Source organism: Chiloscyllium plagiosum, unplaced genomic scaffold (genome assembly GCF_037043375.1).
Source record: "Chiloscyllium plagiosum isolate Xiang-an unplaced genomic scaffold, Cpla_swu_hap1 HiC_scaffold_18, whole genome shotgun sequence".
Lineage (NCBI taxonomy): Eukaryota > Metazoa > Chordata > Chondrichthyes > Orectolobiformes > Hemiscylliidae > Chiloscyllium > Chiloscyllium plagiosum.
The window spans coordinates 41,339,603-41,367,030 of record NW_028270156.1 but is presented as its reverse complement, the minus strand read 5'-3'; the positions used below and the strand labels follow the sequence as shown (position 1 = coordinate 41,367,030).

Below are 27,428 nucleotides of genomic sequence, written 5' to 3'. Positions count from 1 at the left end.
TGCACAGTGTTCAATCCATTGATAATATAATGCCCACATCTTGTAAGTGCAGGACTAGACTCAGGTTTGGGCTAATAAATGCCAAGTAATATTCACACCAATTAAGTTCCAGGCAATTAGCATTTTCAACAAGATAGAATCGGGTAAATCTGTTACTGAATCCCTACTATCAGCATTCTGGGGTTGCTATTCAACTAATATTTAACTAGAACAGCTATGCAGCTCTGCAGAAGTCTTACTGGGCTCAAACTGGCTTCTCTCTCCACAGATGCAGCGAGAACCACCGAGGTTCTTCAACATCCTTGGTGTTTGTTTGATTCAAATGGAGTTACTTCTGGAAGAATTCTGCAGCTAGTGACTCATCTGTACCACATCCCAGGCACAGATCAGCAGCATGATGGAATATCCCAAATTGCTTGATGACTACTTTCTTAAAAAAATTAATTGACTCATGAGTTGTCAGCATAATTGGCTGTGCAGAATTTATTGGCTGTGCAGAATTTATTGGCTGTCCCTAGTTTCTCTTAAGAAGGTGGTGATGAGCTACTTTATTGAACCAATGCAGTCCAAGTGCTGCAGATACTGCTACAATGTCCTTAGGGAGGGAGTCCCAGGATTTTGACTTAGTGACAGTGAAGGAATTGCGATATATTTCCAAATCGGGATGCTGAGTGGCTGAAGGGGAAACTTGCAGGAGGTGATGTTCCCATGTATCTGCTGCCCTTGTCTTTCAGGATGGTATTGTTTATGGGTTTGGACAAAAGTCTCATGAGAGCCTTGGTAAATTTCTGCAGTGCATAATGAGATAGTGCACACTGCTGCTACTGAGCATCAGTGGTGGAGGGTGTGAATACTTGTGGATGTGGTGCCAATCAAGTAGGCTACTTTGTCCCAGGTGGTGCCAAGCTTCTTGAGTGTTGTTGGATCTGCATCCATCCAGGCAAGTGGGAAATATTCCATCACATGCCTGACTTGTATCTTGTAAATGATGGGCAGGCTTTGGGGAGTCAAGACATGCTGCTGGATTCCTACCCTCTGATGTGTTCATGTAGCCATAGTATTAATAGGACGCACCAACTACAGGATGCACCATCATGCATTGCCAAGGTTTCTTTGATTGTGTTCTCACAAAACAGCCCAAGGACATAAGATACACAGGGAAACATCACCTTCAAGTCTGCTCCAGGTCATGCACTAACCCAACTTGGTTCAATACTAGCTACTCAAGGACAAGTTCAGATGGAAAATAAATGCTGGCCTTGCTGGCATTAAAGCAAAGTAAAATGAAAAACGTGCTACCAAGACAAAGGTACCTTGACTTTGGTCGAAAAAAATCCTATATGGCTAAGAGATTTGAACAGAAAATAAGCCCCCTTTCCTGGAAAATTGAGTAATATTAAATTAAATATTGCACATTTTGCAAAATAAAACTAGGCCCAAGTGTTACAGACTGCATCACAATCTCAGGCTCTCATAAAGGTAGAACCCCTTCGGTAATTTTCAAACTCATCAAAATTCCCTTAATTGTATCATGTCACTGAATGTATTCCTCGTTGCCTTTTATTATTTGTATAGTTAGATAAAAACATGACCTTATGTTGAACTGACGGCTTGCGTTTTCTGAAGAAAATCCCAGCACTGACCCAGAAAGTGTGTGTCCCAGAAATCTGGCAGAAAGTATGTAGAGTTCTGTGAACGTTTTTTTGGAATTGGTGATTCACAGAGTTGGGACACAGGTTGGATGCTAAATACCGCAAATGTCTGATAATAACTAGTCTCAAAATCCATCTGCTTGGAATTGAATTGGTTTCATTCAGGATGGAACCAATACAAATAATTGAATGTGAGAAATAAATATTGATCAAAGAGTCCATCGTTAGTGGCTTAGGGCCGTTTATTAATATTCTGCAAAATTAAATCACAAATGAAATGGACATTATTGCTTCCAGCCAAGTGCTATGAACTTCCAGGAATTGGATTTTGGAAACAAAGGTGGTCACAATTCTACGTAGGATAACTTTTGAGGAAAAATACTCAAAGTTTCAATACGTGAGAACCTTAGTAATAATGATATTCTAGCAACCCTAGCACGTCACTCGGAGCTCCAGAAATACATTGTAACGGCCTAGACTAAAGTGGATCCTCACCAGCAAACAGTAAAAAATAAGCTTTTGAGAATATTGTTCCGAAGATATGTTAAGAATTTAGTGAAATTCATTTTTATGGTGTCGAAATGAATTACACTAAAACTTGAAATATTCCCATACTCACTCTTTAAGCATGTAGTCCTAATGCTCATAAAGTCTAAAGTAATTGAAATAATCTTATAGTTTTCATACATAAAGTGTTCAGGAGGGCATGCCATGAGCAGCACAATGCATCCCAAAAACGAGGTGTCAATCTGGTGAAGCTACAGTATAAGCAGAGCGAGTGATAGTGTGGAATTAAGCAATTCCACAGCCAATGGATCACATCTAAGTTCTGTAGACCTGCCACATCTAGTCGTGAATGGTGGTGGGCAATTAAACAATTCATTGGAAGAGGAGGCTCTATAATGGTCTTTGTCCTCAATAATGGGAGATCCCAGCACATCAGTGCAAAATATAAATATGAGGCATTCTCAACAATCTTCAACCAGAAGTGACAGGTAGACGGTCCTCTTCTAGAGACCCCTGGCATCATAGTCTTCAGTCAAGAAACAGTTGGAAGCACTGGATACTGCAAAGGCAACGGGCACTTATAGCATTCTAGCAATCACACCAAAGACTTGTGCTCTAGTATTTGCGGCTTCCCTATCCAAGTTCTTCCAATACAAGTACAAAACTTGCACCTACCCAACAATGTGAACAGCTATGTCCTTTGCACGAAAAGCAGAACAAATCCGACCTGGCCAATTATTGCCCCAACTGTCTCCTCTCGATCATCAGTAAAGTGATGGAAGGTATCATCAATAGTGCTATCGAGCAGCACCTGCTCAGCAATAATCTGCTCAGTGAAGCTCAGTTTGGGTTCTGTCAAGATCACTCAGTTCCTGACCTCATTACAGCCTTGGTTCAAACATGAACAAAAGAGCTGAATTTCAGAGGTGAGGTGAACATCAAGGCTACACTTGACCGAGAGTGGTATCAAGGAACCCCAGCAAAATAGGGAATCGGGGGAGCAAAGTCTGCATTGGTTGGAATCATACCTGACACATAGGAAAATGGTTATGGTTGTTAGAGGTCACTCATCTCAGCTCTAGGACATTCCTGCAGTCGTTCCTCATGGTAACGTCCTTGGCCCAATCATCTTTAGCTGCTTCATCAATGACTTTTCCTACATCATATGGTCAGAACTGGGGATGTTTGTTGTTGACTGCACAATCTTTACTTCATTCATGACTCATCACATACTGCTGCTACTGAGTATTGGTGATGAGGAGAGTGGATGTTTATGGAGGTGCTGCCAGTCAAGTCGGTGCTTTGTCCTTGATGGTGTCAAGCTTCTTGAGTGTCATTGGTACTGAAACCATCCAGTCAGGTGAGAAGTATTCCATCACACTCCTGGCTTGTCTTGTGGATAATGAACAAGCTTTGGGCAATCAGGAGGTGAATTATTCACTGCAGGTTCCTAACCTCTGACCTCCTCTTGTAGCCGCTGTATTTATGTGGGGAGTCCAATTGAGTTTCGATGGTAATCCCAAGGATATTGATAGTGGGGAATTCAGTGATGGTAACACCATTGAATACCAAGCGATGATGGTTAGATTGTCTTTTATTGAAGATGGTCATTCCCTGGCATTTAAATGGCATGAGTGTTACTTGCTACTTGTCAGCCCAAACCTGGATATTGTCCAGATCTTGTTGCATTTGAACATGGACTGCTTCAGAGTCATGAATGGTGCTGAACATTGTGTGGTCAACAGCAAACATCCCCAATTCTGTCCTTATGATGAGGGGAAGGTCATTGATGAAGCAGCTAAAGGTGATTGGGCCGAGGACACTACCCTGAGGAACTCTGGCTGAGGTATCCTAAAGCTGAGATGACTGACCTCCAACAACCACAGCTACCTTCCTATCTATCTGTTTAATTCCAGTTTTGCAGGGCTCCTTGATGATACTCAGTCAAATGCAGCCTTGATGTCAAGGGCTGTCACTCTCACCTCTTTTGGCCATGTTTGAACCAAGGCTGTAATGAGGTCAGGAGCTAAGTGGCCCTGATGGAATCCAAACTGGGTGTCACTGAGCAGGTTATTGCTGAGCAGGTGCTGCTTGATAGCATCCTTGATGACATCTACCATCACTTTACTGATGATTGAGAGTCGACTGACGGAATGATAATTGACTGGATTGGATTTGTCCTGCATTTTGTGTAAAGGACATATTTGGGCAATTATCTGAAAGCAGGCCTTTCAGCCCATCGAGTCCATACTGATCCTCTGAAAAGCATCCTACCCTGACCCACCTCCATCCCTGTAACCCTGCATTTCCCATAGCTAATCCACCTAGCCTGCACATTATGGGCAATTCAGCATGGCCAATCCACCTAACCTGCACATCTTTGGACGGTGGAAGAAAACCGGAGCGTCTGGAGGAAACCTACACAGACACGGGAGAATGTACAAACTCCACACAAATAGTCGTCTGAGGCTGGAATCGAACTGAGGTCCCTTGCACTATCAGGTAGTAGTGCTTGGCACTATCAGGTAGTAGTGCTAACCACTGAGCCACCGTGCTGCCCTTTCCACATTATTGGGTAGTGTTGTAACTGTGTTGGAACAGCTTGGCTAGGGTAGCAGCAAGCTCCGGAGCATATTCCTTAGTCCTATTGTCTGAATATTGTCAGAGACTGTCACCCTTGCAGTATCCAGTCCATCCAACTGTTTCTTAATATCATGTGGAGTACATCAAATTGGCTGAAGATAGGTATTTGTGATGCTGGGGACCACTGGTGGATGCCAAGATGGATCATCCACTTGGCACTTCGGGCTGAATAGTAGGGCAAATGTTTCAGCCTTAACTTTTGCACCGATGTGCTGGTCTCTTTCATTGTTGAGAATGGAGATATTAGTAAGTTGTTTAATTGTCCATCACCATTCATGACTGAATGTGACAGGACTGCAGAGCTTGGATCTGATCCATTAGTTTTGGGATTGCTTAGCTCAGTCTATCGTTTCCTCCAGGTGATCCCACAGTCCAAAAACGTGCAGATCAAGTGAATTGGCCATGTTAAATTGCCCATAGTGTTAGGTGCATTAGTCAGAGGGAAATGCATCTGAGTGGGTTACTCTTTGGAGGGTCGGTGTAGACTTGTTGGGCCAAATGACCTGTTTCCACACTGTAGGGAATCTAATCTAATCTAGTCATTTGCTGCTTATGCTGTTTAGCATGCAAGTAGTCCTGTTTGGTCGCCTCACCAGATTGCTGTTTCAGTTCCTGTTTAGGAATTCGGTCCATTATTATATTCTTCTCTCCTAATTCTAAATTCCTCCACTCCCTGATAGATTAGCAGATAAGTCAGTTCCTTGTGGAATATTTCAGTTTATTCAGTATTTACACTGGATAGCAGTCTGCAGAACAAGTATAGAAATTTGAGTCCAACAGTTATTTCTCATTCTGAGATTAGTACAGGGCTCTTGAAGGCTATAATAATGTCCTCTGGTGCTCTTCCATCACAGGCTTTCCATTAAAATGTTTTCTAAATTCACCGTATCAATTCACTCCGTTATTTCAAAGACTTGGATCATATCCATTCTAAATATCATAAACCAAGGAAATCATATTTAGCTTCCTGGACCTCTCTCCATGGTTCAGTCATCTAAAATCTGCAATCAACTTTTTTGCCCTTCTCTGAAACTTTTCCCATTGGCTTTTTATTCTTTTGAGCACAATTTAAATGTATTTTCCCTGTCAGATAATCCGCAGTAAGATGAGATTTCCGTTGAGATCTTTTTCTTTAAATTGAAGCATACCCACTTAACCCAAGTGGAACTGAAAATTATGTTAGATATTTAGTAACTAAATCAGAACTTTTAATTGAAGACCAATATATATTTTCTTGTTGGCTTGGCGGAGGGTACAGGAGCAGAGGGGAGGTTGGAAGCCAGAAAACTGGCCACAGTTTCACATGGCCACTTCTGCACTGAACACTATCTTCTAGCTATTCTATTGGCTAAACTTCAAGTACTGTTGACTACATTGACTGACAGCTTAATCTAAATATTATCTTACACTTAAATTAACCATAACAGAACTCCCATCTACTAAAGATGTGGTTGTGCCAACTGGTCTGATGGAGCGGACCTAAAGAAACATCTAGGAACAATACTGTTATTAAGTAGAAAATGGCTTTTTAATCATTTATTATATATCATTTACAGTTTTTGTTTAGTATAAATTTTTATTCTCTTGGCATTTTTATTAAAAAGATTACCATGATTTATTTTCTTCAAGATTTCTTTCCATGCAGTTATATGTGATGTATATGTAGCACCTAAAATATTATAATATTGTGCATTAAATCACCAGAAATCAGGCTACACTGAAGTATCTCCGAAACCAAAGCAAACCAGAAAGTGCCGTTAAAAAAACAGACATATGAAAGAATCTTTGTCAATATAAACTTCCATGGCAACTCAAGGAGACACAAGTATTTGCAATAACATTCCATTGTGGTTGATGAGTGAAGTTAAAATTAATAGTGGCAGTTTGTCTTGAAATATAGACTAAAAGGCAAGGGAGATTAGCAACTACCTGCTCTTTAGTGGCCACCCATAATAGGAGACTATTGCACATCCACCAGCAAATTACTCATGAAAAGTTGACCTTGTCAAGCAAGATTTGACAAAATGAGTATGAATGTAGCCCACTAGTTGGACAACAAGTGGGAAACCTGGGCCAAGTAACTGAAATGCATGTCAAAGATTTAACTGACCGAAGTTACTTTCCATGGAATTTGCAGCGTGGGGTGGGGATCATTGCCTGCGGCTCCACTCTGAATGTTGGCTGCTGCCAATCATGCTCTTGAATCTTGACTAGAAATCACATTGGATGTTTGGACTGAGATGTGTGAGGGCAGGATGGGGGCTGAATTTAGGGTAATGTGGGAGGGGGACAGAGAATCTGACGTAATGACAAAGATGTGGTGTCCGGTAGCCACTGGCCCTCACAATTCTCCCTGCACCTTTCCTGATGCTGGATCTCTGGGCTAGGCACTGTATTATTGAATGAAGGAACAGTTCCCATAATGCTGCAAGGAAACTCAATGGGACTCGTCGGCTGATCTTCAGGACACACTAGAAAGATATACCACTCGTCACTTGCATTTAATCCCTGATCCAACACTAAATTCAGGTGGGCTCAATAATGAGTCTAATTGGCATCTTAACACAATCAGACAAGATTCCCCACAGGCCCCCTTCCCATCCATGACTTAATCACAGGAGGTTTTCTCACTGCTGGGAGGCTGACATGTAGTTTCTCCCGTGATCATGTGGGCATGGAGGACATTTTTACTCCTGTAGTGTACATCACCTCTTGGAACTATACTCTCTGAGGTGGGCAATGTTGTTTCGTTCAAAACTAGCATGGAAATTGGCTGCAATATCAGCCAAATTACGATCCTGATAAATCAACATGTTGACTCGTGCATTAGTCGACATGACTGGCACCTTGGTTCTTGTTTGCACAAACTAGCGACAGTAACGCAGCATACCTGCCCGAAGGTCCCACTTCCAAATTAGGGGTGCGCTTGATGATAAGAATGTGTTCTCCAAGCAACAGTTTTTGTTTGTTAATAGCTTCCTTTATGACCATGTAGCTGATGTTGATAAATGCTGATAAAGGAGATATTGCATGCTGTTAAATGCTGCTGTTGTTCTGGGCTAAAAGCAGCACCTGTTTTGTAAAATGGTTCAGTCGGGTGGTACTTTTTTGGCAGCCTTCATCAGATGTATGGTCATCTTCCAGAACTCACATTTTCTGAATACAGTACTGTAACTATTTTCTAACTATTACCACTGTCTATCGCTAGTTATGCTGCATTGCTTTGGTATGGCAAGTTAAAAACAGTAAGCTCAGTATGAGTCAAAGGTTCACCATGCATAATGAATTAACATTGATACGAGATCATTCTTTCTCTTGTTGCTTTAGCCTTGGGCACTGACTGCAAAGATAAATGTGTTCATTTATGCTGTTACTACTTTAAAATGACATTAGTTTTGCTTTCTTCAAATCAGATCGCATTTGTATTTATATCATGCCTTTAATTGAGTAAAATATCCCAAGGTGCTTCACATGAGCGCAATCAGACAAAAATTGACACCAAACCATAGAAGGCGGTATTAGGATGGATGACTAAATTGCTGAAAGTGAGAGTTATGTCTCATAAGAGGGATCCTAAAAGGGCAAGACATGGAGCAATTTAAAGACAATTCCCTGATATCAGGAAGATCATGTCTCTGCTGAGGTGAAAATGCCAGTAAAAGTTCAGAATTGCAAGCCCCTCCTGCAGCTGGCTTTTCTTATTTTTGCGGGGGTGGGATTGGAGATTAGATTAGATTACTTACAGTGTGGAAACAGGCCCTTTGGCCCAACAAGCCCATACCGACCCTCTGAAGAGCAACCCACCCAGACCCATTCCCCGACATCTTACACTACGTGCAATTTAGCATGGCCAATTCACCTAAACCTGCACATTTTTGGACTGTGGGAGGAAATCCACGCAGACACGGGGAGAATGTGAAAACTTCACACAGACAGTTGCCTGAGGCAGGAATCGAATCCATGTCTCAGGTGCTGTGAGGCAGCAGTGCTAACCACTGTGCCACCGTGCCGCCCACAATAGGCAGGATTTCAAGCAAAATGTGGTTCCCGGAGATGCTGGTCATTGAAATGATGAACTGCTTCCACTTAAGTGGGATTTTGGAGCCCATGGAGTGTGAAGTTTAGACCAGTTAAGAGCAGGTCTGTCCTTTGGGATAGCCAGTGTACCTTTGTAGAGCGCTGTGGTGCCCCTGCAAATCTGACCCTAGAATACATTGAAAATGAAACTCTGGGATTCTTTGGAAAGAAGATGGGGTCAAAGTGCTTTTTTGGACAGTTATTTGCCGGGAACATTGTGCGTAGGTAGTGCAGGAACCTATTGTTCTCCTGGGAATTGTCCAACCAGTCAACAAGTATCAAACTGCTCAGAGTTTTGACTGTCAAAAAAGTGTCTAAGCATTTCAAATTGCATTTTTTTGAATCATAGTACTTTTCTCAATTGAGTATGATTTGCAATATTAAAATTTATGAAATAGAAATATGTTTTCTCTCCTGTATGGATTTGTACTTTTTTTATTATTTGTTCATGTTTAATGGGCTAACAGGTCACTCCGTTCAAGCGTAAGTGAATAATAGGCAACAAATGCTGGCCTTACCAGTGATATTCAGATTGTGAAAAAATGTAAAATGCCGATTCTGGATAATAGGTGAGTTGCATGGAGAAGCAAGGGCCCAAGATGATGATGAGGAACATGAGTTGACATTGTATTTGCATACATTTTATAAGGGCCAAAGGAATGATTGGGGCATATGGCATATGAGGGTTCATGAGAGCTGGGTATAGTTTGGAATAGGGTTTATGAGAGTCATGGGGATGGTAGATGGGCATCACTTGACATTTGAGTATGAGAGTCCAGGGAGTGGGTACAGGGACATAGCTTGGCATTAATGGGTCATAGAAATTGAGAGTAATAATGCTTTCTGTTTTAATCTTTATTTTTAATCTTTGAATGCAGTGCTGGAGCCCTGAGATAGGCTTTCCACCCAGTGTGTCTTGGGAAAAAGCAGTCTCTTATACAATTCCCAGATCGCCTGGCATGATGCCAAATCCAACTCACCATCCCAGACCAAATATCCTAAGTGCAGATGGCCATTTTAAAAGATCAGGCCTGTGGCACCAGGATCTCAACCAACTATGAATCCCCAAAGTGCATTGAAAATTAAGACCAGAATCTCCGAGCGTAGCATTCAGATGCAGGAATACAGATCCAGCAATGGTCAAGTAGAGAGTCAGACAAATGCATTAGAACCCATAGTCAGATTTCTTGGACATTTTTAGGGCTAAGGATGGTTACAGAGGTAAGTAGGGAAAGGCAATAGAGGCAGTGAAATTTGAGGGTAAGAATTTTAAATTGATCAAGAACCAATGTGGATTATCAAGATTTGCCTTTAAATTGGAAGATATAGACAGCAGCATTTGAGATGAAATTAAACTCATGGAAAGTGTAAAATAGAGGACCTTTCTGGAGAATGTGAGACTATGAACACTGGATTTTTACAAGACAGTTATGTTTTAAAACATCTTCTTTAATATGAAGTGAAACAGGATGTTCTTTCTCCGATATTTGTAGTGATACCAAACCTCTGTCTTCACCTATCACCTTACTCATTTGACCACTCTCTCCCACCATTCCTGTCTTCAGCAAAACAAAAACCTTTTCCCAGCTACAATTAGTTCTGGTGAAGAGTCACTGGACCCAAAATGTTCAGGCTGCTTTCTCTCCACAAATGCAGAGAGACTTGCTGAGCTTCTCCATCAATTTCTATTTTTGTTGCAGATTTTTTGGAAACTGTTGTCATAGGGAAAGAAACCCAAATTTAAACCTATTGAAAATCAATTAACAGTTTCACATACTGACACAGAAAAAGAGACACTGGTTTTTGGAAACAAAACAGACAAATACAGCTATTGACGTGTAGAGCAGAGTGAACTAAAGTTGGCTCTCTGTTTGAAATGAACGGTGCAGGAATAACAAGGCTTGTGGAGATTTAAGGAACAACAAGTCACCAAAATGGATCTTGGGGATGAAATTTGTTCCTGGAATATTCAAACTGAGAGGAATTACAGGAAGGACAGTACAAGATTTGACCTGGAAGGAAGAGAGAGCCTTATTATTGGGTGTGACTTATGACTTCATTTTATATCCTTACACCTTTGCTAGGAGAGCAGTGCACAACAACCAGACATGTCTGGTTGTAAGACATGTCTTAATTGTGTTAAATAGTTCATGAGAAAGTAACTTTTCTTTACCCTCTACCATTTTGTTTGTCGATGTTGATCTTTGTTTGTTTGTTGCAGTAATATTCTTAAAACACAAAATTTTCTCATTTGGTAATTTCTATTGGTTTGTGGGAAATTCGTCACTGTTTAAAAAGTTATCTGTCTCTATTGGGATCTTAAGAATTAGAATAATTATGTTTGGAAGTGTCAATGAAAAGTGTTAGCAGCAAGTGGGAGGAAGCAGCTAAAGAAATGTTTATTGTTACAGGGGTGGGAAGGTGGTGTCTTCATGATTCACAGCAGAAAAACGTCAGAAGCAGCTCACAATAAAATAGGATACCAGGATTGTACACTGTTTAGTCCAGCCCGAGACTTTTAGATGGTTGATCAGACTGACAACATCTACTCTTAAGACCTGCAATGTGGCCAGGATGCACCATGGGCATTATATTGGTGTGACTGAGCTTAACTCATAACTTGTTTGGCAGAAGCAAATTTAAATTTGATGGAGAAAGTTTGATACCAGTTTAATCCTCACACTTGTAGATCACTTTATTATACCAGCAATTGAGGCAATCAAGGGGAACTGATCAAATTTTTCTCCCAGCTCAAACCCGAAAGGCCAGTTTTATGGAATAGCTAACAATTCGGTAATAATAGAAGGAAAAGAATGGAAGGAAGGAGGACAGAACGACCAAAAATGAAAAAGTATTGTTAGAATATAAAAGGTAAAGTCACTATACTCTATCAGGCCATAGCGCTGCCCTCTCAGAGAGCAACTGGTGGTAGTTTTTATCCGAGGGTCACCATGCTCCAGTCAAGGGAGGGGTTGAGAAGGCAAATCCATCATTGTAACCTCAGTAACCCATGTTGTTGGTAGCACTCAGCATTGCAACCCAACCTTCCAACTAATTGAACTAAACCAACTATAATCTAGGGATAGCAGTTATCTTGAACAGTGGCAAAAAAAGGCTGCAATGAATTTTCTCCTCGTTATCCTGTTGATTTTATCATTGGACAAGTCAGATCTCAGACTAAAATCTGGCCCAACAGATCATATTTTGGTGTTTTTCGAAATTAAGGAATATGTTTGAGGCATTCATCAGAATTAGCAGGTCCAGTGTAAATCTTACTATGAATTGACATTTGTATTTAATTCATTCTATAAAAAGCATTATCAGCTTTGGTGAGTTCAATCAGAGAACTCCAGCCTCTTTTATTAATCATTAAGTTGTTTCACATTAGGTAGGAACATTATGTGTCCATTATAGTCTGGAATGTGCCTTTGTATCCTCCTAATAGGCAATAGCTGCCTGGATGAATGAGTCTTATGGGAATGAGACAGGAACAAAAATGCATTAACTTTAAAGATAAACATTACAGTAACTTTTCTTGAACTTTTTGTTTGCACTTTCCTTGACTTCAGTGCTGAGCTGGCAGCTGCTCTGAAATAATGTTTTATTGCAACAGTAAAATATCCACCGAGTGGACACAAGATGGAACATGTAAGAGCTTTATCCATTGGAAGGACAGTGTACTATTACAGCAATAACATTTTATTTCAGGTCAACACTGAAGTCAAGAATGTAGTCTCAGTATCCAGAATTCTCCTAATTCATGCACCATTTTCAAGCACCATAGCACTCTGAAAGTGAGCAGTGAAATAAGCTAATCCTCACAATCACCCTGAAACACAAGATAAATTTTTATGCATTCGAAACTAAAACAACTCATGCTGCATTTAAAATTGTCTTTATCTAAGGAAGCTGCAGGCTTAGGGTCACAATATAATCTTTGTAAATTATCAAAAATGAATTAATTTATTGAGTAACTTGTGGATCGTTATTGAATGTTCCAGATAATCAAAGGGAAATCGCTTTTTTGGACTTGTCATAAAGAAAAATTAGAATATAAAAGGTGAAGCTGCCATAGTCTTACCAGACCAGAGGGCTGCCCTCTCATTAGAAAGAGGCAACTGGTCGTGATTTAACCTAAGAGTCATCATATCTCAGGCAAAGAGAGACTTTGAGAAACAGAATCCTTCATGGTAACCTCAGTCAGTGCAGGAATTAAACTCATTCTGTTGGTGTCACTCTGCATTGCCATCCAAGTTAAACCAACTACCAGTTATCTTGAGTGGTGGCACAAAAAGGATGGATGAATTGTCCATTTGTCATAATCTCAGCTGATATTACTATTGGACAAGTCAGATTTCAGACTGAAATCTGGCTTGATAGATCTTTTTATTTAATAAGATGGTCTTTCATTGAGCATAACACACAATGCTGCAGATTTGGCTTGATCAATAAAAATGGTTTATTAGACAAAATGCTTTAATAAAGTAGAAGCCAAACTAGAATCCCATTACTTTAAAAGCACATCTGTTCATTACTCAAACATCAGAGAAAATATCCTTTTCTATTGCACAAAGGACTTGGCTTAGCTGTAGCTTCAAGTTCTGGTTTGAAAATCTGGTTGCCTCTTCCTTAATCTTTCATTCATCTCAGTGTAGCCTTTCTCAGCTTCAAATAACTCCTCAAAGTTTAACTAAACTCTTCCAGTTCAGAACTTTAAAGCTAAACTTCTTCGACCAAAAGTATCCATTTCTTAACAGTTTTAATCGATCATGCTTAGAGTCATAGAGATGTACAGCATGGAAACAGACCCTTCGGTTCAAATCATCCATGCCAACCCAATCCACCTGCCAGCACCCGGCCCATATCCCTCCAAACCCTTCCTATTCATATACCCATCCAAATGCCTCTTAAATGTTGCAATTTTACCAGCCTCCACCGCATCCTCTGGCAGCTCATTCCATACATGTACCACCCTCTGTGTGAAAAAGTTGCCCCTTAGGTCTCTTTTATATCTTTCCCCTCTCACCTTAAACCTATGCCCTCTAGTTCTGGACTCCCTGACTCCAGGGAAAAGACTTTGTCTATTTATCCTATCCATGCCCCTCATAATTTTGTAAACCTCTATAAGGTCACCCTTCAGCCTCCGACGCTCCAGGGAAAACAGCCCTAGCCTGTTCAGCCTCTCCCTGTAGCTCGGATCCTCTAACCCTGGCAACATCCTTGTAAATCTTTTTTGAACCCTTTCAAGTTTCACAACATCTTTCCCATAGGAAGGAGACCAGAATTGCACGCAATATTCCAACAGTGGCCGAACCAATGTCCTGTACAGCCGCAACATGACCTCCCAACTCCTGTACTCAATACTCTGACCAATAAAGGAAAGCATACCAAACGCCTTCTTCACTATCCTATCTACCTGCGACTCCACCTTCAAGGAGCTGTGAACCTGCACTCCAAGGTCTCTTTGTTCAGCAACATTCCCTAGGACTTTACCATTAAGTGTATAAATCCTGCTAAGATTTGCTTTCCCAAAATGCAGCACCTCGCATTTATCTGAATTAAACTCCATCTGCCACTTCTCAGTGCATTGGCCTATCTGGTCCAGATCCTGTTGTAATCTGAGGTAATCCTCTTCACTGTCCACTACACCTCCAATTTTGCTGTCATTTGCAAACTTACTAACTTTACCTCTTATGCTCGCATCCAAATCATTTATGTAATTGACAAAAAGTAGAGGGCCCACCACCGATGCTTGTGGCACTCCACAGGTCACAGGCCTCCAGTCTGAAAAACAACCCTCCACCACCACTCTCTGTCTTCTACCTTTGAGCCAGTTCTGTATCCAAATGGCTAATTCTCCCTGTATTCCAGGAGATCTAACCTTGCTAATCCGTCTCCATGGGGAACTTTGTCGAACGCCTTACTGAAGTCCATATAGATCACATCTGCTGCTCTGCCCTCATCAATCTTCTTTGTTACTTCTTAAAAACAACTGCTTAAACTCATGCAAGACTGACCAACCTGAAAAAGCTTTCTTTAAGAGATGGTTATTTCCCTAAGCCAAAAGAAAAGTTCCATTTATAAACTGAAACCTAATGCATTACTCAAATTAGTTTGTGCTCATAAAACTTTACCAAAGTAATCAGATTCCCATTAGCGTCCAAGAACACACTCTCTTGTATCACTTTTTGTTATCAGAAATCACCATGGCTACAGATTGCTGCATGGGGTGAGGTAAAGTTGGTAGGATGGGAAGATGATAATGCTAGGATAGGAGAGTTAAAGTCGCTAAGATGGTGATGGGAGGGATGAGGTCAGTGGGATGGGAGGGATGAGATCACAAGGATGGGAGGGGTGAGGTCAGTGGGATTGGAGGGGTGAGGTCACCAGGATGAAGGTTGAGGTCACCGGGATGGGAGGGGTGAAGTCACCAGGGTGCAGGGTTGAGGTCGCTGGGAAGGGATAGGTGAGGTCACCAGGATGGAGGGGTGAGGTCGCTGGGATGGGAGGAGTGAAGTCATTGGGATGGGAGGGGTGACGTCGCTGGGATGGGAGGGGAGAGATTGTCAGGATAGAAGGGATGAGGTCACTTAAATGGGAATGGGTGAGGTCACCAGGATGGGAGGGGTGAAGTTGCTGGGATGGGAGGTGTGAAGTTGGTGGGATGGGAGGGGTATGTTACTGGGATGTGAGGGGTGAGATTGCTGAGATAGGAGGGCTTAGGTCATTGGGATGGGAGAGCTAAGATCGCTGGGTTGGGAGGGGTGAAGTTGCTCGGATGGGAGGGCTAAGGTCATTGGGGTGGGAGGGGTAAGGTCGCTGGGATGGAAGGGATGAAGTTGTCAGCTTCATGAGGTTATTGATGAAAGCCTGGTTTACATTTTATGTGGGTGGCAATAGAATTATTCTGATGTTTGCATTCACGGGATAGTTTGTCATCTGTCAAGAGGGCTAAGTGCTGTTCAAGTGAAATGTTGCTTAAGTGTCATGGCCTTTGCAGCCATGACAGTCAGCTGATTGCCATGAGGCTTGCAAACTTCAGTGTCTGAGGATTGAGCTCCTATTGAGCATCCCTTTCTCCTCCTGATAACCATCACCTTCATCCTCCTATCTCTCCTCCCTCCCCTCCAAATGGGAGTGGCCCTCTAGACATTCCTCCTCAGTTTTCGCTTCCAGGCTTTTTTGTATTTTCTTGCTGTGTACAAAACAACAGACCACCACCATATGAGACATTGTGCTGGGGTCAAACTAGAGGGCACCTCTTAGCTGTCAACATGCCAATGGCCTGCTCAGTACAGGTTCATGCTAGAATATGGCTTTGCTATCAATTTTCTACATCTCAGAAAGGGGACCAGACAGGGTCAGGAGCACTCTTTTCAAGGGATAACCTTTATTCCCCAGATGTGACCTGCAGAGTCTGAATATGTCCTGTACCTCGAACTCTAGAAGGATGAAGGTTTCATGAAAGCTGTCAGGGGAACTGGACACTGATTTGCACGATGACCTTCCTGTGGTCACTGAACATTTGGACATAGATTGAGTGCAAACGTTTTCTACTCATAGCTGGTCTGTCTGGCGATGCCTTGAAAGCTTGGTGAATATACTCAGTGATCCCCTGGACCTAAGGGGAGTCCACTGATTATGGTACATCTTAACACCATCTAGCCATGCAGTGACCCACCTGTCTCAAAACAGATGAAGCCTCCTGTGTTCTAGAACAGGGCATCTGTGACCTGTTTAATGACATCGTAAGATTTCACCCAGGTTTTCTGGAACAGCTGGATATTCAGGATGGAGATAACATTGGGAGCTGTAGAGACGGGGACTGCTGTCGGGGCCAGATTATTGTGGACCAGTGCACAAAAACTGCCAAGGCCAACTACCTGGCTAGGTGGAGTCTCCTCTGGTATTGAGCTTCTGTCATTTATCTGTAGCTGACTCTTCAGTAATACACCTGATGTGCTTGTTATCCCCCCTTACACCCTGTTGCTTGATCCTCTGGCCTCCTCTTTTTCAGGGAGCTGTGCCTGTTGAAGTTCCTCTCAATGCATGTCCAATGTCTGAGTAGTCTACTCCAATCTCAGCATCCTCACCTGCCAGGGTTTTATTTTTGATACAACGCTGGTGTCCAAGCATTGTTAGCTGGCTTAAGTCTATGTCAAATTTTCAATCGTTCACTCCTCAGAAATGCCGGCCATCCAACACCAGCGAGAGTAACTCTGCCAATAGATAAGTATCTGAGTTTAGATCGCTGATTTCACACAACTGTTCACCACCGCTTTCACAGCTTCCCAGTGTTACTAACAGCCATACAGTAATATCCCAGACCCTCCATTCTTTCTCAGTTGAAGATTCAAAAGTGTTACTCCCCAGACTCTTAATGAATCACACAACAAGTTCAACAATCTGTTAATTGGAAAGCTGCGAGTTTCAGGCTTCCTCATGCTACCTTTGAAAATAGTGTCACGTTCCAGAGACATCAGAAACTAATGGCACCATCCGAGTCTGTGATTTTCAATTGGCACTTGATATTAACCCCCCTCCCTGACCCCCAGCCAATTGCAAGTCTAGTTTATTATTGTTAGCTAAACACATTATCGCTTTCTTTGCTGTCAAACAAATTAATACATCAATTTATAAAGAGTTGTCAAGAATTGACAGACAATACATGATTGGCATTCCACATTGACCTACAATGTATATAACAATTATCAGACAATTTGAACTTATCCATCTTATCTTTTGAAATGTTGATGGTTTTGCAGTAATAAAATTTAATGAAGAGAGGCTTCTGTTTCATAAAATAAACATTCCATCATGGATCTGCCATGTAATGCTTCCTGTTTTATTTTCAAATCATTTCCTAATCTAAAGCTTTATGAACTCTCCTGTTGAGTTAAGTTAAAGCTTTGAGACCACAGGGAGGAATTTATCAGCTTACCGGACTCCCCGCTCTGGAAACTTTTAAAAAATTGACACATCATAAGGGCACTGAGTAGAATGCAGTTCAGTAATCTCCACTGGTGAACTGATAATATGCAATCAACTTAAAGTATTACCTTAGCTGAAAAAAATCTATTGAGATTCTACAGATATAGCAAGGATGAATATAATCAATGTATTGGGCTGTCAAACGCTATTGCCTCCATGAATTTATATTGTTTCATGTTAGTGAGAATCAGGAGCATAAAAATATTATACAGTTATTTGCTTTGGTTTGTTTTCCTGTTTTATATTGACGTATTAATCTAGCTCACTGCCCTGCTACTGTAAATAAACTCACCTTGTGCATTCGGTTTAGTTGATTGCTAATCCTGTAGGATTTGTTCCCAACAAATATGGTCATTTAAATGAGTCACTGCTACAGAACACTAAAAATCATTGTTAATTTTTTTTGGCTATTGTTCCATGCTCGCACATTCAGTACAACTTAAAGCACTTACAAGCTAATGCACTCTGCTTTGCCTTTTGGTGTTGATGTATGACAGATGTGACCTTGTGAAATTTTGTCTCCTTTTAGGGGCTTCACCAAATCTTTTAGATTGTCCTAAATGGAGTAAGGAACAAGATAAAATCATCAGTGGGGTTGTACCAGAGGAAGTACTTGTTCGTTAAATCTCACTCTCTGTGTATATTGTGGGTGATTGGGACCAAAGCTAAAATTGCTTTTACCAGACACTTACTCTCAACAGCAGTAGGCAATGATAACTAAGAATGCCCCCAGGACCTAGTTAAAGCTGCATCACATTCAGAAAAGCACTTTAATGTAACTGCATTAGGAGGCTGTCAGTTGTTTGAGGATAAAACAGATCTTAACCCTTGAAGACCCAGTATGTACAATTTTTTTTCCCACCAGACATCATACCCTCTGTGAATATTTCCGTCAATGTTGTCACATGTAGTAATAAACAAGCCTGACTCTCAAAAAATGAGATACACTCATCAAATATTATTATGTATTTGTGTTTAAATATATAATACATACATACTTATGTCTGTATTTGTATTGTTACAATAGATATTGGAGGGGTGCACTGTTTTCCTTTCTAGTCCTATTTCTGCAATGAATTTTAAATTTAACCAAGCCAGTTATGTGGCCAATTATATAGATCTCAGACGACAAAAAGGTTTAATTTTAAGAAAAAGTCAAAGGTTTCTTGAGTCAACACCAAGTAACTAATTTATTTAACAAAGCAAACTGGCTCAAACAAAAGTTTATTGACAATCAGTTTGGATTATGCAAATATATATATATTCTGTTATTACAAATCTAGCTCCACATTCACACAAACGTCTGAGCAAATCCAAAAACAAAATCTGCAGTGTTTTCGAGGTATTGTGCCAAATAATAATTAAATCCATGAAAAATTCACATATTGATACAAATGCTGTTCTGATTCTGAAGCTATTCAATACATATCCTTGTTTTTATGTGAGTCTCTTCCTGGAACAGTAGTAATTGACTAAATTCCCTTTTCTTCAGATGGTGAGGTTGTTTCCAAGAAAACCCCCTTCAGGAATTCTCCCTGTGTGGTAAAGATGACTTCCAGTGGGTGCTCAGCTCACACACTTTACAAAGAGGAGTTGCAAAGTAAGTGAGAAGAAACGATGGTCTGTTGTTTCTAATCAAGTTTAAAAATCTCTTGCACTGACTTCAGAAACATGCCATAGTCTTTCACTCACTGTTTCATACTGGGACATGTGACATTTCTCTGTAAGTTCTCCAGACTCCTTCTGAGCTATCTGCACCTTGCAGGTGCAACATTGTTACCACTGTAACAAGTGTTTTATTTCCTGAGCAAAGTGTCCTTTCTTTATAAGTTCAAGATATATATGTGAGTCCCCATTAGCTTTTAAAATATAATATATCTCTTCATAATAGTATACAAATGCACTTCTAATATTGGACTTTCAGCTGGTGTTAAAACATTGAATATAAAATATTCCATGACAGAATTTTCATCGCATCATTCATAGTTGTAGTACGTAAGGAGGGCTTTCAGCAGCTGGTATCTATGTCAACTTTCAGCATTAGAGAATTACCTCGATTGACTCTCCTGTTTTCTTCCCAAAGTTGTGTTTTGTTTCTCTCCAGATAATTATTTAATACTCTTTCACTGAACCTGCCTCCACCATACTCATAGCCAGGCATTCCAGGCCTAACCATCTCCTACATCAAAGTTTTCTTTCCGTTGCTACTTTATTTGTAGGATAACCTTAAATCTGGTTCTGAGCCTTTCTGCCAATGGAAAATGTTTCTGTCTCCCTATTGTGGCTAGCACCCTCAAAATTTTGAAGCTCTCTAGCAAATCTCTAAGAAGAACAGACCCAACATCTTTGAACTATCCATGGAATGAAATTTGTTCCTCATGAGAATCATTCTTATGAAGTAGTGCCTTCATATCCTTTCTTATGTCTGATGCCTGGGGCTGGAGACAGTATTTCAGTGAAGACTGAACCAATGTTTTATACGTATTTTTCTTGAGTCTCTTGTTTTTATGCCCCTTTTTATAAAGGGCAGAATCCCTTGTGCATTATTAACCACTTTCTCAAACTGCCCTGACACTTTCAGGGTTTAGTGTACCAGATCCCTCTGCTCCTGCACCCACTTTTGAATTGTGTCCTTTCTTTTATCTTGCCCTTCCTCATTCTTCGAGTCAAACAAAATTGCACCACACTTCTCTGCATTAAATTTCACCTGTCATTTATCAGCAGATCAGATGTCCTCTTAAACTTTATCATGAAACATTTCATGATATTATAAAGTTTTGTGTTGTCTGCAAATTTTGAAAAAGTCTCATATATATAGATAGGTAGATAGATATCAAGGATAGCATCTGGGAATGTTGTCAGTATATGTCTTCCTCAGGTTGGAAAATGACTGTCCATCACTACTCTGTTTCTCAATCAGTTGTGGATCCATTCTGGTACTTTCCCTTTTATTCCTGAACTCTGTTACATGTCACTTCATCACATGTCTTTTGGAGATCTAAGTCCACCACATTAACCACATTGGAATCATAGAATCAAACAGTATAGAAGACACCCTGAGGTGACTGGGTGGAGTTTACATATTCTCCCGTGTCTGCGTAGGTAACTTTCGGGTGCTCGGGTTTCCTCCTACAGTCCAAAGATGTGCAGGTTAGGTGGATTGGGCATGGAAAATGCAGGATTACAGGGATAGGGTAGTGGTGTGAGTCTGGGTGGAATGCTTTTCAGGAGGTCAGTGTAGTCACGGAGGGAATGGTCTCTGTGGAATGGGAGGGAAATATATCCCTTGTGGTGAGGTCTGACTGCAGGTGGCAGACCTCTCCATCACCATTTTCAGTGACCAACTCAACATGGACATATACTTCAAACCTACAGACTCCCACAGCTACCTGGACTACACCTCCTCCCAACCTGCCTCCTTCAAAAATGCCTTCCATTACTCTGCCTCCACCACATATGTTCCCAGGAGGACCAATTCCAACTTAGAACATCCCAGATGGCTCCTTCTTCAGGAACCACAATTTCCCCTCCCACATGGTCAACGATGCCCTCCAGTGCATCTCCCCCACTTCCTGGACCTCCACCCTTCAACCCCACCCCGCCAATCACAGCAAGGACAGAACCCCCCCCGGTCGTCACCTTACACCCCACCAACCTCCGGTTATAAGACATCATCCTCTGTCATTTCTGCCATCTACATACAGACCCCACCACCAGGGATATATTTCCCTCCTCACCCCAACCTGTGTTCCGCAGAGACCATTCCCTCCGCGACTCCTTTGTTAAGTCTGCAACTCTCAGCAACCCCACCCTCCACTCCCGGCACCTTCCCTTGCCACTGCAAGAAGTGCAAAACCCACGCCCACACCTCCCCCCTCACCTCAGTCCAAGGCCCCAAAGGATCCTTCCACATCTGACAGAAATTTACCTGTACCTCCACAAATGTCATCTACTGTGCTTATGCTCTCGATGTGGTCTCTTGTACATTGGGAAGACAGGACGCCAAGTTGCAGAACATTTCAGAGAACACGTCTGGGACACGCAACAATCTATCTCACTGCCCTATGGCCGAAAACTTCAATTCCCCCTCCCACTCTGCCAAGGATATACAAGTCCTGGTCCTCCTCCACCACCAAACTCTAGCCACCCAACACCTGGAGGAAGAACCCATCATCTTCTGCCTTAGAACCCTCTAACCACACTGGATCAATGTTGATTCCACCAGTTTCTCATTTTCCCTGCCCCCACCTTATCCCAGATTGAATGCTCTAACGCAGCACCACCCTCTTGAACTGTTCTACCTGTCCATCTTCCTTCCTACCCATCTGCTCCACCCTTCTCTCCAATCTATCACCTTCACCAGCATCTTCATCTACCTATTGCATTCTCAGCTACCTTCCCTCCTATTTATCTCTCAGTTCCCTTAACCCCCTTCCCCCATTCCTGATGAAGAGCTCATGCTCGAAATGTCAATTCTCCTGCTTCTCAGATGCTGCCTGACCAGCTGTGCTTTTCCAGTATCACGTTTTTCAATTCTGATCTTCAGCATCTGCAGTCCGCACTTTCTCCTAGTTGATTATACCCTCACCTTTAAGTTACTAAGCTCCTTGAAAGTATAGTCACTGGCATAGGATAGTGAAGAAGGTGTTTGGTTTGCTTTCCTTTATTAGTCAGAGTATTGAGTATAGGATTTGGGAGGTCATGTTGTGGCTGTACAGGACATTGGTTAGGTAATGTTTGGAATATTGTGTACAATTCTGGTCTTCATCCCATTGGAAGGATGTTGTGAAACTTGAAAGGCTCAGAAAAGGTTTTCAAGAATGTTGCAAGGGTTGGAGGATTTGAGCTATAGCGAGAGACTGAATAGGTTGGGACTGTTATCCCTGGAGCATCAGAGGCTGAGGAATGACTTTATAAAGATTTATAAAATTATGAGGGGCATGGATAGGGTGAATAGACAAGGTCTTTTCCCTGGGGTTCCAGAACTGGAGTACATTTGTTTAGGGTGAGAAGGGAAATATTTAAATGGCTCCTAAGGGGCAACTTTTTCATGCAGAAGGTGATGCGTGTATGGAATGAACAGCCAGAGCAAGTGGTGGAGGCTGGTATAATTACAGCATTTAAAAGACTTTTGGATGGGTATATGAATAGCGAGGGTTGAGAGGAATACGGGCCACATGCTAGCAAATGGGACTAGATTAGGTTAGGATATCTGGTTGGCATTGGGGAGTTGGACAGAAGGGTCAGTTAGACTCGAACTTCAGCTTTTTTCTCTCCTTACAGATGCTGCCAGACCTGCTGAGATTTTCCAGCATTTTCTCTTTTGGTCTGTTTTTGTGCTATACATCTCTGTGATTCTATCAGTTTACTTCACACTGGTGCACTGTTCATGCACTAATCTCTATTTGCTTATATATATATATTCATTCTATGCTGTCCTTTTACAGTCATCATTCCAATAGTCACAAACCATTTATCACTTTTAGGCCTGATGATGCCAACTTGTCATATGGTGTAAAGTGATTCATCAGAAACATCAGCTAACATTTCTCCATCAGCCACTTTATAGCTTTACTTTCCTACTTTCTAGCTAAATACACGTTTTCAAGTTGATTCCCATCCTGCAGTTAGAGTGCACAGTTCTGTTCCCAATGCTGGACACCCTTCCCTTTTTTCAAGATGTTGTCCTCACATCCTGTACTCCAGCCTTGATCTTTAAGCTGGCCTTTCTGCAAACATTTCTTCCCTTTTTACCAACGTGTTGTTCTCATTTAGCCTGAAATATAATAATGTAAAGCCTTAGCTGTTTGCCTATTGCTAATCTTGTGTGGCATGGTGGCTCAGTGGTTAGCATTGCTGCCTCAGAGTGCCAGAAACCCAGGTTCAATTCCAGCCTTGGGTGACTGTCTATGTGGAGTTTGTACAAACTCCCAGTGTCTGTGTGAGTTTCCTCCGGGTGCTCCGGTTTCCTCCCACAGTCCAAAGATGTGCAGGTTAGATGAATTGGCCATGTTAAGTTGCCCATAATGTTCAGAGATGTCTGCATTAGTCAGGGGTAAGTATAGGGGAATGGGTCTAGGTGGGTTACTCTTCAAAGGGTCAGTGTGGACTGGTTGGGCCAAAGAGCCTGTTTCCACACTGTAGGGATTCTATTCTATAATATTTAGCAAATGATTGGCAACCTCAGAGCTTCAGCATATCAATAGCTTTCTCGAGAGTAGGCTTCCCCTTGCTCAGCAGATGTACTGTCCTGGTGGGATCTCTTAAGCCTGAAACAATTATATCTCTGATGATATCATTCTTCAGATGTTCAAACCAACAGCATTCAGTAAGGTAGGTCAATGCTATTGTATACTGATAAATATTCAGCCTCTTCTTATGATGTTGAATACATACTGTTCATTATTAACATTAATTTGGCATTCAAAGTATCCCTTCAAAACCTTCAACATTTCTCCTCTCTGGGATTACTGTTTCTCAGTGATACTAGACTGCAATATAATCTGTCGTACTCTTCCCCAGCACTGATAATAGCTTTTCTATACTTATTTGCTCTATCTTTTTATTTAATTCTGTGCTTTTTTAAAATTTTGCCAGTGAGAGTGGAAAATTTCTAATTCCGTCCCATATCTCTCTTTAGTTCCCACTGCAGCAAAGGGTGAAACCACAGAGCCAGTCTGACTCACAGACTTCAAAGTTGCAGACTGAAGTTTTAATTCTTACTATTTCTTACTATTTAATTCTTAAATAGTATCTGGCTGTTTTAGAACTCTGAAAGTGCACTTAATCTCAGCTTCAGAATTCTAGAAACACATTTTAAGTCTTATGTTTAATGACTACCACAAACTAAAATAAAAAGCAAGTTACAACCAAGAGTCCCTCTGAGCTGTGTGGCTGTGTATTGGGTCTGTGCACGATGAGCAGTGTGATAACACACTCACTTCCAGTGTCTCCATCCACTGCCACACACAGTCCTCAGAGGTCTACCCAACAGCTGGAGAAATTAAAGGGAATGTAGGTTACAGCAAAAATACAGCAAGATTATGAAAAGCCAGCAAGTATATACAAATGCATTTCTCCAAATAGTCTTCAGTCGAAAACAAACCCACCATCCTCATAATTAAAACATTTTAACTCCAGTCATTTTCTTGTCAATCTGTGCTGCATTCCCAAGAGATGCACTTAACTTAAACAGAAATGCTTAATTCCAAAACACAGTCAGGATAAAGTTTTCACAATTGCTTTACATATTTTGAAAAAGGTAAATTTCTCCCGATCAGAATTAACACTCCCTCAAATTGAATAGGTGTTAACATTGGCAGGTTGGTTTTAGCCAATTACAGTGACCCAGAATAGCTACATTGCCAAGTAAGCTCAATGACTTTCATTTGGAATCTAGAAACAGGAATCGGCTTTACAGCCCCTTGGGCCTGTCTGTCATTTAAAATGCATCTGTAACCTAATTTAATTTTAATTTGACCTCTTTACCTGGTAAGTGATCATTAAATGATAATGCAGGCTACCCAAATGTGTTGTGAAATAGGGATCTGCAACTGGCCCATACGTAAATTTGATTCTGAGTAAGTCAGTATCTATATGCTAACATCTATGAAGTGGTTCCCAGCATTTATGCTACTCTATCTGGTTCTATAGAGTTATACATCCAAAAAAAGTACCTTAGGTTTCTGACTGTTCTATCAGAGACTCTCTAGTCAGTGTAATTAACGTTGGTGTTATAGACCTGACCAAACCCCCTCAAAATACATTAAGCCCCTAACCTTTTTTTATTTTAAAGGTTAGTGTAACATGTTCCAAATGCAATTCAATTGGTCAAATTACCAGGCTTGAAACAAAACATATTTTATTCAAACACTATAATTAAAATACACACAATTATAAAATAAAAGAATTGGCTTAATGTATCTATATCAAAATGTTTAACAAAATATATATTAACTACCACTAATTAACAATTACAATATAGTTACATCCCACAAACACACCCTTGGCAAATTTAGTACAATAGATTGTCTCACATGCAATTCTAGCAGCAATTCCACAGCTTTCAGCTGTAACAGAGAGTGGAATCAGAGCTTCCACATCCAACTTCAAGACTTCAGCAACTACTATTGAAAGCTAAACTAAAAATCCTGATTCCGTGGGAGCTTGAGTCCATCCATTCAGGCTGCTTCTATTGTTCCAACTTAAAATAAACCTAAGGCCTCATAAGTTGTTTACTTTATTGGCTTTGGAGCCACTGTTCATGATCTCTGTCTCAACCTTTCTTCATAAAAAATAACAGGACAAAGTAACACCTCTTAAAACCATAGTATCATCACAGTTAGAATGTTGTAAAGAATGGAGAATTGGTAATAAATTTAAGTGCTTAAAACAGTCGTGTAGAATGATCATGATAGAAGGACTTCCAGCCACAGCAGCTGCATAACATCCAAAACAAGGGAGATAATGCAAGAAGAAAATTAATCAAAATTAATTAAGCGCAACCAAACAGAGGGATGATCCAATTGCTAACCTGAAGATATAAAAAGAAACTAATTAAAACTCATAGCTGAATGAGCTAAATAGCCTTTCTTTACTGTTGTTTTTAACTGACATAACTTTAACTCAGCAGTGTATATCTATATATTTGTATTTACCAATTTTTAAAATAAAAACTATTTACATTCATTGTAAATAAGAATATTTAAAATTCTTAGCCTATTTTAATAGATTGAATGAATAGTGAACATAAAAACTGAACAATTTTAATCAATATCCATTGTATTTGTGAATGCTTTTGGGATTGCTCAGGGAATTTTATTTTTGCCAGGAATGCATTTTCTTCAGGATAACTAGCTATGGTCTCGATTAGGACCTTGCATAAGACTTATGAATTATCCTCCCCTGGTAAAATACTGACAATATTACAAGTCTTCCACAATAGAGTTTGTAACTGTATTCAGCTCAGAAGGAGGCCATTCAGCCCACTATATCTGCACAAACTCTCCAAAACTGCATATAGCATCATAGAAATGAATCCTTACAGTGTGGAAACAGACCATTAGGTCCAATAAGTTCACACCAACCCTCCAAAGAGTAACCATCCCAGATCCATTCCCCTGCCACCCTACATTTGCCTCCAACTAATGCACCTAACCTACACAGCCCTCAATGGGCAATTTAGCATGGCCTGCACATCTTTGGATTGTGGGAGGAAACCCATGCAGACATGGGGAGAATGTGCAAAGTCCACACAGACAGTCACTTGAGACTGGAATCAAACCAGGGACCATGGCTTGTGAGGCAGCAGTGCTAACCACTGATTCACCGTGCTGCCCTTACGACATATCCTCCCTGTATCATTGTCCCTCACTCTGTTATTGGGCTTCTATAACTGGTTAAGTTAGTGAGCGTAAAGTGAGTTAAGGTTGTATTGTTAATACAGCCACTTATCTGTACAGGTCATTCTACCATAACACGTTCTACCATTCGTTATCGCGAATTCACTATAATGTGATTGACAAATTGGGGACACTGTTTCTAAAGTGCGAACTTTTA

At 40.9% G+C, this 27,428-nt stretch overlaps 1 long non-coding RNA gene across 2 annotated transcripts in view; it reads right to left on the bottom strand.

Annotated features, from left to right (window-relative positions):
* LOC148146965 (uncharacterized) overlaps positions 1-27,428 on the bottom strand; it is a 372,591-nt gene that overhangs the window by 184,260 nt on the left and 160,903 nt on the right. For both annotated transcript variants that reach the window (XR_015760166.1, XR_015760167.1), the window contains exon 3: positions 18,323-18,426. This is a non-coding gene — a long non-coding RNA (uncharacterized LOC148146965). The remainder of the gene's footprint in view (positions 1-18,322; positions 18,427-27,428) is intronic.